The sequence below is a fragment of the Solanum tuberosum genome, unplaced genomic scaffold, assembly GCF_000226075.1.
Source record: "Solanum tuberosum cultivar DM 1-3 516 R44 unplaced genomic scaffold, SolTub_3.0 scf00306, whole genome shotgun sequence".
In the NCBI taxonomy this organism is placed as follows: Eukaryota; Viridiplantae; Streptophyta; class Magnoliopsida; order Solanales; family Solanaceae; genus Solanum; species Solanum tuberosum.
Window position 1 is genome coordinate 322376 of NW_006239228.1, and position 10185 is coordinate 332560.

A 10185-nucleotide genomic window follows, 5' to 3' on the forward strand; every position below is an offset into this window, starting at 1 on the left:
AACACCATAATTCTTCACCTAATTTATGTCAAACCTATTAGATCAGATCATAAAACTAACATCATCACCCTCATGTTGCCATCCTTTTTATCACGATACTCATCTCAAATTCAAACTTAGTGTCTAGGTTTAAACACAAATATCTATATAATTTCTCACATACTATACTAACTTACGACCACTAGATAAAATTAAGAAACATTCACCCACTAAGACCTCATGACACGTAGTTAATCTTTATCTTCAGTCTACCTATTTACATATTACCGTCACATTCCCTTTTACAACTTAAGTACTATTTATACATACATCAATGTCTAATCAGTTCTATAGCCCTTTGAATATCATGAGGTTCTACATTTGAAAATCATAAGCCTAGATTAGATGTATCACCTAATGAATGCTCTTCTCTTCTATTCAACACCTATACTTGGTCTTCATTAACATAATGTCACATCGACATAAACTCTTTTCTGGTTAAAGTATACTCTAACTCATCCTGACTAGTAACTATTCATCTGCCTTCTATAATGAAATCTACACCAAATCATCACTTCTTAGCCTACTCATAAGGGAAAACTACCTATTGATAACTTACTGGATATATGAATGCAACAACATAATTTTCTTCATCACTATCTCCCTTTCTTAGATTACTACACCTCTAAATGCATTATTCTAATTCTGGGAATTTCTACTACTATTTACTCATAATATCGTGCACTATCTTTCAGGTAAAAATACTACCCAAGCATTTTAAAACACACTTCTCTCATAAGGGTCTCATCTGAAAAGAGGTTTAGAGAAAAAAACTCTAGGGTACATATCGATTTTAGCTCAAACGCACGATTCATATGAATAAGAGAGTATTCTTTTGAATCCAAACACTTAAGCTCATTCATGGGCTTCTCTCAAGCCCCTTTGTAGTCTCTTGAATTTCTGAAGACTTCATATGAGAGTAACTCATCGATAATGATCTGAGCTTTTCTATTTCAACCACCTTGAGTATAAGAGGTAGTCGAATCAATTTGAGAAACACACGAGTTTGAATAAGAAACATGCATATCTTCATCAATTCACCTTTCTTAGTTCAAAAGCTTCATTATATGGTCAAAACCTAAAAATCATAGATTATGCATGGATTCAAGTGAATTCAACTTAGAAACATGCAATTATCTCAATTCATGCATAAAAAGACATAAAACAATCAATTGTATCATTAATGAAAGGAACCATGAGATTGAAGAAAAACACTACTTTCAATTGTAGATTTGAACTTGTGAAATTAGGGAATTTAGGAACCCTATGGAGAAAAGAAATCCATAGGTGAATACAATAATACCTTGATGTCAAAGGCCCACCATCAATGGATAATCAGAGACTTGATCTCGAAACCCTAGACTTCTTCTTCAAGCTTTAGAAAGAGAAATATTTGGGGAAAACTTTGATCAACTTTGAGAAATTAGGAGAATGAGTTCAATTGGGTAATTTGGGGGTTTAAAATGTTTATATAGGTCTCAGGATAGAGGGTAAAATGACATAGTATTGAGTTAGAATAATAAGGAAAAGACCCAGAAGCCTTGAAAATAAAACTATTGGACCCCCAATGACAGTTGGACCTATGTTTCATAGGTACATAGGTCCAACTACGGACCGTCCTGGTGAACCATTGGTGGGGTTTAGGGACTTGTTTTGTCCCTGGACCTTCAAACGATGGAGCCCATGTAGGTTGGTAGGTCTACCTACAGACCGTACATGGCCAACGTAGGTCCTAACAATTTTGAAAATATTTTACTTCTTTTTCCTTGTCACCTACGGATGCCACCTACCATCTCTAAATGCTCTTACCAACCGTAGGTAGGAACCGTCGATCACAACTGCAACCCAAAACTACATTTTTTCCATTCTTTTCAAATCCGAAGTGTTACAACCTGTAACTGTTACCTTCGGGGGCACACTAAGTAAATCTTCTTTATGCAATAGCTTGCAAATTATACGACAGATTTGCACTATTCAAGTGAGAAAAATCAATCAATCAGAAAAAGATCAGGTGAGATTTGATTCTTATTCTCTCTTATGGAATACTCGTGCTATACCAATTCAACCACGCTTGTGGGTTAAGAAAATCTTATATAGGGTGAATTTATTAAAATAAGAAAACCAATTAATTTTACACACAATCTATTTTAGTCTTAAACCTAAGGGTCGTTCGATAGCTAGTAAAAAAAAATATTGTTCGTGTACTAATTTTTGGGGGAAAAGGGTCTAAAAAATACTCCAACTTTGACCGAAATTATTGTTACGATATCAAACTTTATGGAGGACCTTTTATCCCCCTGCACTATTTAATAGTGTATTTTAAAGCCTCTAGGACAATTTTAATAGTAATATTTCAATGGCAACTTTTATGCAATCTATTATAGCAGTTGCATCTAAGTTTGTGATGTCGTTGGCTTTGAACCCGGTAAAAGTCATATCATAGTGCAGCTAGAACCATGGATTGATGGTAAGTATCACATCCTAGAATCACTAGGATCATTATTTGTAGTTGCGCAATGAGGTTTTGATTTAAGGTGCGTCAAAGATGATTGCGAAAAGATTCCACTAACGCTCATACAAGTTGAAGCTGATGATGAGGGAATAAGTCCTACACTTGTAGGACAAAAACTTTTCTGGTTTTCCAGATTGATTTAGATGCTTGCAAAACTATGCCAACTGGTTTTCAAGACCAATCATATTTACTTTACAGATAATTGTTTGGGTGCTTACCCCTAGTTTAAGGTGGCAGCTTGGACATAGGGATGTTAAACTAGCATATGGCAATATCCAGCTACATTATGATGGTGTTTCCCTCAATCATGTTTGTCATCCAATTTGGGTCACACCAAATCCTTTGTGAGTGAGTCTTTTTTCTATATTTACTCTTTTGTTATTCTATATGTTCTTGTTTTACCCCGAAAGTCGACTAAATTTCTTAAAAGAGTATTTACAATCTCATTTACCTTTAGACTTGGCTGATGCATCTTCAAGGTATGTTGTGTTGGAATGCACTGCTGCCTTCTAATCTTCACTACATCCTTAGTGAATAAAAAAAAGAAACAAATGGTTGAAGGATTTATAAAATTAAAATGTTTAATAGATTTGTAAATTAATTTTCTTTTTGAAAGTAATGGAACTTTATGATGTCTCATTGGATTACTTGTTTCGTGCAAGAACTAGGTTTGAGTTAGTGCACTAACTAGGTTGTTTTTTCTCGCCTAATGGCTCTATCTCTGGAAGCCTCTTAGGAGGTTCCAAATTTCACTGATGATGTTAATATTAGGAAGAGATGCGACGAATATACTGATAGAGAAACAATTAAATGCAAAAAGTAGATTGTTTACTGTTGTTCTGGACCCTCAATGTTGTGTGACCTGAGACTAAATTGTTTGGTTCTTTTCTGCTTTTCTATTTAGTGCCAACAATAAATGTTGTGTTGATAAAGAAATCACCCTATTTCAAGTGATGTTATCCATATTTGTATAGTGATATGGTTTTATCATTATTATTTCTTTCTTGTAATTTCTCTGCTATATTAACCCTCTACACATGGACTATCTTACCTTATCAGATTGATTAAGTCACAGTCATTAGAAAATAGCAAGCCAACAAATATTTATATAGATGTACTTGTATAAAGTTTTTGGCTGTTTGCTTGTATCTTGTCAACAATTTGCATGTTTAACTCCCCGATGACTATGAGAAGTTTGTACACTAGAATTTCTAATCTTTAGTTTGAGTAAATCCATGGAATCTGAAACCTTAGAGTTCAAAATAACACTCTTCAGAGTAGGATATGAGGAAGATATTGCTCTTTAACTGTTATGTCTCCTTTATTATCGCTTTTGGCCGTTTATTTAGCGTCACACTTTTTTGACAGGCATCCGCATGATCCATCAAATCCAGTTAAATCTGGTGATGTTCATAAGATTATTGAGAATCTTTCCTAGAAGCAGAGGCTTATGACTCAAGTTATTTTGGATGTTAAAAATGTAGCATAATTTGCACCTACACATCTAGTAGTGTAAGTTAGTTTTGTTGTTCAACGCTAAATCATATTGTATTTTAACTGCTCTATGTACATGGGGAATTCTTACTGTTTTCTCAACTACTATCTAACTTAAGCTTATCATATTATGTTAGATATTGTGAAACAATGTGATCATGTTAGTAAAGCTAAAAAAACTCCTTTGAGTTATCAAAAGTATCTGTTGGATCAAAATTTATCGTTCCTCTTTACAATTACAAGATCATGTTCTAGCTTTGAGAAAGGGGGCTTCTTGTAGTAACTTGTATCGCTAATGGACATTGTTTAAGGTAGTGATAATGAAGGAAGCAAATCTGGAGCAATATTCAAAAAATAGTTTGAGACTAAGACGTAGTTTGTGTTGTATTACCAAATGAATAATGCTAAACACGTGCTTCATAAACAAGTCATACCTACAAGTAATCTTCATGCAATTAATATGAAGGGGGTAGGAAAAGGCAAAAGAAACTATGAATTTTTCTTAGTGGAAATATATCAAGATACTACTACAATCAATACATTAAGTTTTGTGATTGTTTCAATTTCTTGTTGTTTATCTTTTCATATGTAAAATATGTGATTAATGAATAAAGATAAAAGGGCTCTCTATAGTTAACACATTTTTGTTGTCAATCATAACTTACGAAAATTTTCATTTTTTGAGTTAATATTGTGTCATCAGAAAATCACAAACTAATGGGTCATTTGGGTGCTCATTAGAATGTGGAACTATTCATATATCAAAATTAACATAATTAGTACTATGTTTGGTAGCGTTACAATTGCTAAAGATTCCACATACCAAGTACGGTGTTTAGTTACATGTTTGCAATCCCACATTACTAATTTGGAAAAACAGTTGTGTGTTTGCCAAATTTATTTGAATGAATTAATCTTTACAAGGATAAATTTCTAACTCTATGACTTAAAAAGTTAAAGGGGTAAATTTGAAAAAAAAATCATAAATTTTTTTAAAATGTATGATATCTTATTAAGTTTTGACTTTAGGCCACTAAGGGGTCGTTTGGTAGAGTGTATAAGAATAATGCTAAATAGAGTGTATTAGTAATGCATGCATTAGCAATGCATATATTAGTTATGCTTGCATTAATTATACATAGATTATTTTAATGCATTGTTTGGTTTGATTGAAAATATTAATGTATTAACTGTAGTAGTATTCATTGCATGAAGAATGCTTTTCTTCCCCCTTTATATTCATTGCATGAATAATGCTTGTAGGTATCACTTCTTTGTGAAACACATGCGTACGATTACTCATTTGGTAAAACAACAAAACTATGTCTCAATCTCAAACTAATTTGCGTGTCGCTCCATTTTTACCCCTTCATTATCACGACCTCGAAGAATGTCCTTAGCGATTCAAGTTACTATAAGAAGACCCCTTTCAAGAAGCTAGAACAGTGACCTTGTAATTGTAAAGAGAGATGAATTTTTTTAACATGATTGCATTGCCTCATAATAGCTAAAAAAATATGATACGCTAAAGTTAAATAGAGCAACAATAACAATTCCACCTTGTGTATAGAGTTGTTAAAATACGACATGCTTTAGCAATGAGCAACAAAACTAACTTACATTAGATGTGTAGCTGCAAATTATGTTACATTCTTTAACATCCAAAATAGCTTAAGTCACACGCTTGCGCTTCTAGGCAAGATTTAGAAAACAAGTCATCCACCTAGCTACCAAAAGAAATGTCTTTACTGGCAATTAATTGAATGTCACTATATTCCTTTGCTCAACAATTAGACAATAAATAGGAATGAAGACCTTTTCACTGGCCATTGAAGAGATTAGCCACAAAATGTTGGTACTAAATAGAGTAATACAAATAACTGAAAGTGATTTTTTCCTAATTTTATCTTCCCTCCACCTTTTTGTATGTTCCCTCCCTCCTTGTAAACCGAGAACAGACGGAAATCTAAAATTTCAGTCTCCTATTCTCCGATTATTCAGTGCATCTGCAATTGTTTCGTCAGGGATTTTGGATTTGTGGTGGATTTTAGATGTTCTGGATAAGAACAATGTGGAAGAGGAAGGTGAGTGTGTTTGATATTGTGGATGAATCGTTGGCGTTGGCGAAGAAAGCCAGTGGTGGAGATAGCATGACACCTTCGATCAACACGTAATAGGAAAATCCTTACTCACAGTGATTCTATGAGATTTTGTAGAATAGGAAGACTCTTCCTGTATAGCATAAAAAAGAGGAGTTCTCAAGCTGATAAATATCCAATCAACGGCTGTCGTCACCAGGTAATCCGAATCATCTCTCCCTCACTCTATCTATCTCTATCTCTTCTCCCTCAGTTTTAATTCTTCTTTATTATTTATGGCTCTCTATCTGCCTTGCCTCTTGTCAGTTCCGATTGTCGCCAGCTTACATACTCAAGTCCTAGGTTTGGTTTCGATTTTCTCTTCTTTTTTTTTTGTCTATTTTAGTTTTTGTTGATATTCTATTTTTAATAAACTTTTGCCCTTGTGGTCTGCTTTAGATTATCTTAATGATTATTATTATACAAGTACCAAACTATGTGCATATAGTTGTATGTTATGTGGTTGCGATGAAATATTTTGCATCACCTCAGTGCCTTGATTAATTCAGTGGAGCGAGGGTTGTAATACTTTGCTATTTACTCAGAAAACAACACTGCTTTATAATTCTAATGAATTTTTTTCCTTTTTGTTCACTTCTACAATATACGTATTGTCGTTCTCTGGTGGATTTGGTAATAATTATGTAGGAGTAAACCCAAAAGCCTTCAAATTGGAGGAGAATAATATGTAATAACCCAAAACTCAATATACGTACTATCATTCTTTGGTGGACTACTGGTTATTGTTCATTTGACAAGCAAATGTCATTTCTCTTGTATTAAGAAATATTGTTTAGTGTTCTTTCATGGCTGCTGATATGTTGAAGTCTATTAAATTTCAATTGATAATTGCTTCCTTTTCTTATATGTGTTTTCTCCTCTCTGATCTTTTTCAGAAAATAGCTAAGATGGCTCGCTCACATAGTTCTCTTGTACTGGTGGGTAACAACAGTATTATGTACCTTGTATCATCCCATCCTTTGAACCTTGGAGCAGGTATCTGCAGATACTTCTTGTTCTGGTAACATGAACCTTCTTGTGTTAACATTCTCAAGGTGCTGGTTACCTTAAATGGTCCATTGTTTTTCAGATATTGTGATGCATTCAGCAGCTAAGTTTATAACTCGCCATTGTGATTTGATGGAGGGGTGTACTTGTGGTCACAGGAGGAAAGATTTTTCTTCTTATGTTCATGACTTGATTTACGCTTGTCATATGCTTTCTCATCATCCGTAGTGCCCTTGAGTTGCTTTCATGGCCAAAACTATTAGATTACCCTGATTGAATAAAAAGAAGAAAAAGAAAAATTGTCTCAAGTACTAAGTGTCTGTTGCATAATTATTAATTTACCTCAATGTAACACTAGAAATTTCTAAATAATAGTAGTTTGGAGTGCAAAACTCATGTTTTACTTAGAAACATATTTGGGTACATGCTAATATTATTCTGAAACATACAAATCAATTTCTTTTGTTGCACTATGAATAGTTGTCTAGCTCTCAATTTGCTGAAGATCCATTTTGCTTACCGCAGCTGTGAGAGTGACTTGATTGTCAATTTTTTGTTGTTGCACCATGAACAGTGGTCTAGCTCGCAAGAGGTTGGTTGACATAAGCATGGAGTCATTACTCCTCTCTCATAGCACTTGGTTACTCTGCATGAGTTATCTGGTGGTGGTCAGTGGACACAATCTTGGTCCCGAAGCTGTGATAATTGTATTCATTCTGTAGGTTTGTTGAATCCATTATCTTCCAAAGGTTTAATAATCACGCTAGACCTGAAAACTTCCTTCCAGGTATGCAGTTGTGATCTCATGATGAGTTGGAAATCCTAGTCGTCTTGGAACTTCCAGTAAGACTTGTCTTGCTGTGATGAATCACAAGACAAGTTTGAATGTGCAAATTGAGACTTCCTTGAGAACATAGGTGTATGAGAAGGATAAGCAGACAGAACTGATAAAGTTTGATGCGGCAATTGGATTTGAACTCCGGAGAAGGGATGTAACCAATTTTACTTTTTTTTGGACTTCACTTTTACTCGACTAAACTGTTGGGAAAACTATCAAAATAGTCCTTAATGGGGTTGGATTATTCTAGTCTTTCATATATATTAATATACTAGACATCGGAGCCCGTGCTAGCACGGGCCCAATATGTATCATTTTTTGTTTCAATTTATGTGATAAAGACAAAATTAAAAAGTTAATCAAACTTTAATATTAATTTAAAATAGTTTAAATTTTTAATTATTGTTAACTATGGTAAAAAAAATTCTATGTCTTTTCTAAATTGCTAATTATTGTTGTATGATTTGTAATATCTTTTACGCAATTTTCAAATAATAAAAGGCTATTTCTTCTTTCTCAATTTATGTGGTACTAATAAAATTTCGAGATTCAATCTAATTTTTTTTTGTCTTTAAAATATTCTATTGTTAATTACTGTAAATTATTGTACTTTCTAAGTAATTTTCAAATAATATATATTATTTCATTTGTCCAATTTATGTGTCACCGATAAAATTTGAAGAGTTAATCAGATCTTTTACATATTTTTATATGTTTTGAATATTTAAGTAAATAATTATTATGATTTATAATATTTTATACAATTATTTAAAAAAAATTAAACAACAAACAAAACGAATTAATCATAGGAAAATTACCAAAGCATCCTTGAATACATCAATAATGGGTCCCACTTTTTGTTTAAAAAAATATGCATATTGGGAGGATATTTTTGTCCAAAGTAGAAATAGAATAAGTATAAAGCATTAAAGTCTTTAAAATTTTAAATTGTTAATTCTTATTGTATGATTTGTAATACTTTTACGCCATTTTCAAATAATAGAGGTCATTTCTTCTTTCTCAATTTATGTAGTACTAAAAAAAATTTGAGATTCAATCAATTTTTTTTGCCTTTGAAATACTCATGATAGGAAATTACCAAAGCATCCTTCAATACATCAGTAATGGGTCCGACTTTTTGTTTTTAAGAAATTGCACATTCAAAGGATATTTTGTCCAAAGTGGAAATATTGTGTAAAAAATGTGTATTTATTGTGATTTTGAATGTTTTGTGGGGTAATAGGACGCACGCAAAGTTAAAGTGTTTTTTTGAAAATCTGGGACAACTTCAAGTATCACTTAATGTTTTTTCTCAAAATCTAATTTACTTTCGTAAACTATGTGTTAGATCAAAATCAGATTAACAAATTCAAAAGGAATGAGTAATAAATAGCTCATACAATGACATATTTATTATTTAAAAGAAGTACTCCTTTTGGTTGAAAGCTAACAAGATAGTTACAATGTAACTAAATACTATAAAAATCTTTGCATTGTGGCTTATTATATATAGATATAGATATGTATGTAATTGAAATAGTTTTTGATGTATAGTAAAAGTGATCCCTCCGTTTATCAGAGTCCGGAGCCAAAAGAGCAAAAAATATTGTCAAAAATTCCAAAAGGGCACATCAAATTTTTTTAAAACCAAAAGGGCAAAATCGCTCCTGACGAAGCGACTTCCCTCTGACACAATGACGAAAAATTACTGCCCTAGCAGCGATTTTGTCTAAAAGTTTTTTTTTTTTTAAATGAAAAATCGCTGCCAGGGCAGCGATTTTGTTAATTTTTTTTTATTTTCCTTACATATCGTTGCAGGGGCAGCGTTTTTTCATGCCTAGTGCTATTATTTTCATGCATATTCATGCCTATTGTTAATTATTAATAATATAAAAATGATAAACAAGGCGGACAGTATACTCAATAAAATTGTTGAAGCATGAGGAAAATTGAATTATATATCATAAATAATAATAAAAGAATATTAAATTAATTTTTTTTAAAAAAATTCTTAACCAAAATTGCTGCTATAGCAGCGATTTTGACGAAAAAAAGATTATTTTTTTTTGAGAAAATCTTGAAGAAAAAAAGATTTTTTTTTTGAGAAAATCGCTGCTATTTTGAAGAAAAAAAGATTTTTTTTTTAATGTATGACA

The 10185-nt window shown here is 32.4% G+C and overlaps 1 long non-coding RNA gene across 1 annotated transcript; it reads left to right on the forward strand.

Annotated features, from left to right (window-relative positions):
- Window positions 1-2728: 2728 nt before the first annotated feature.
- LOC107063099 (uncharacterized) lies at window positions 2729-4173 on the forward strand. Its single transcript, XR_001475083.1, has 2 exons — window positions 2729-2899; window positions 3920-4173. It is a non-coding gene; the product is annotated as an uncharacterized lncRNA (long non-coding RNA).
- The last annotated feature ends 6012 nt before the right edge of the window (window positions 4174-10185 follow it).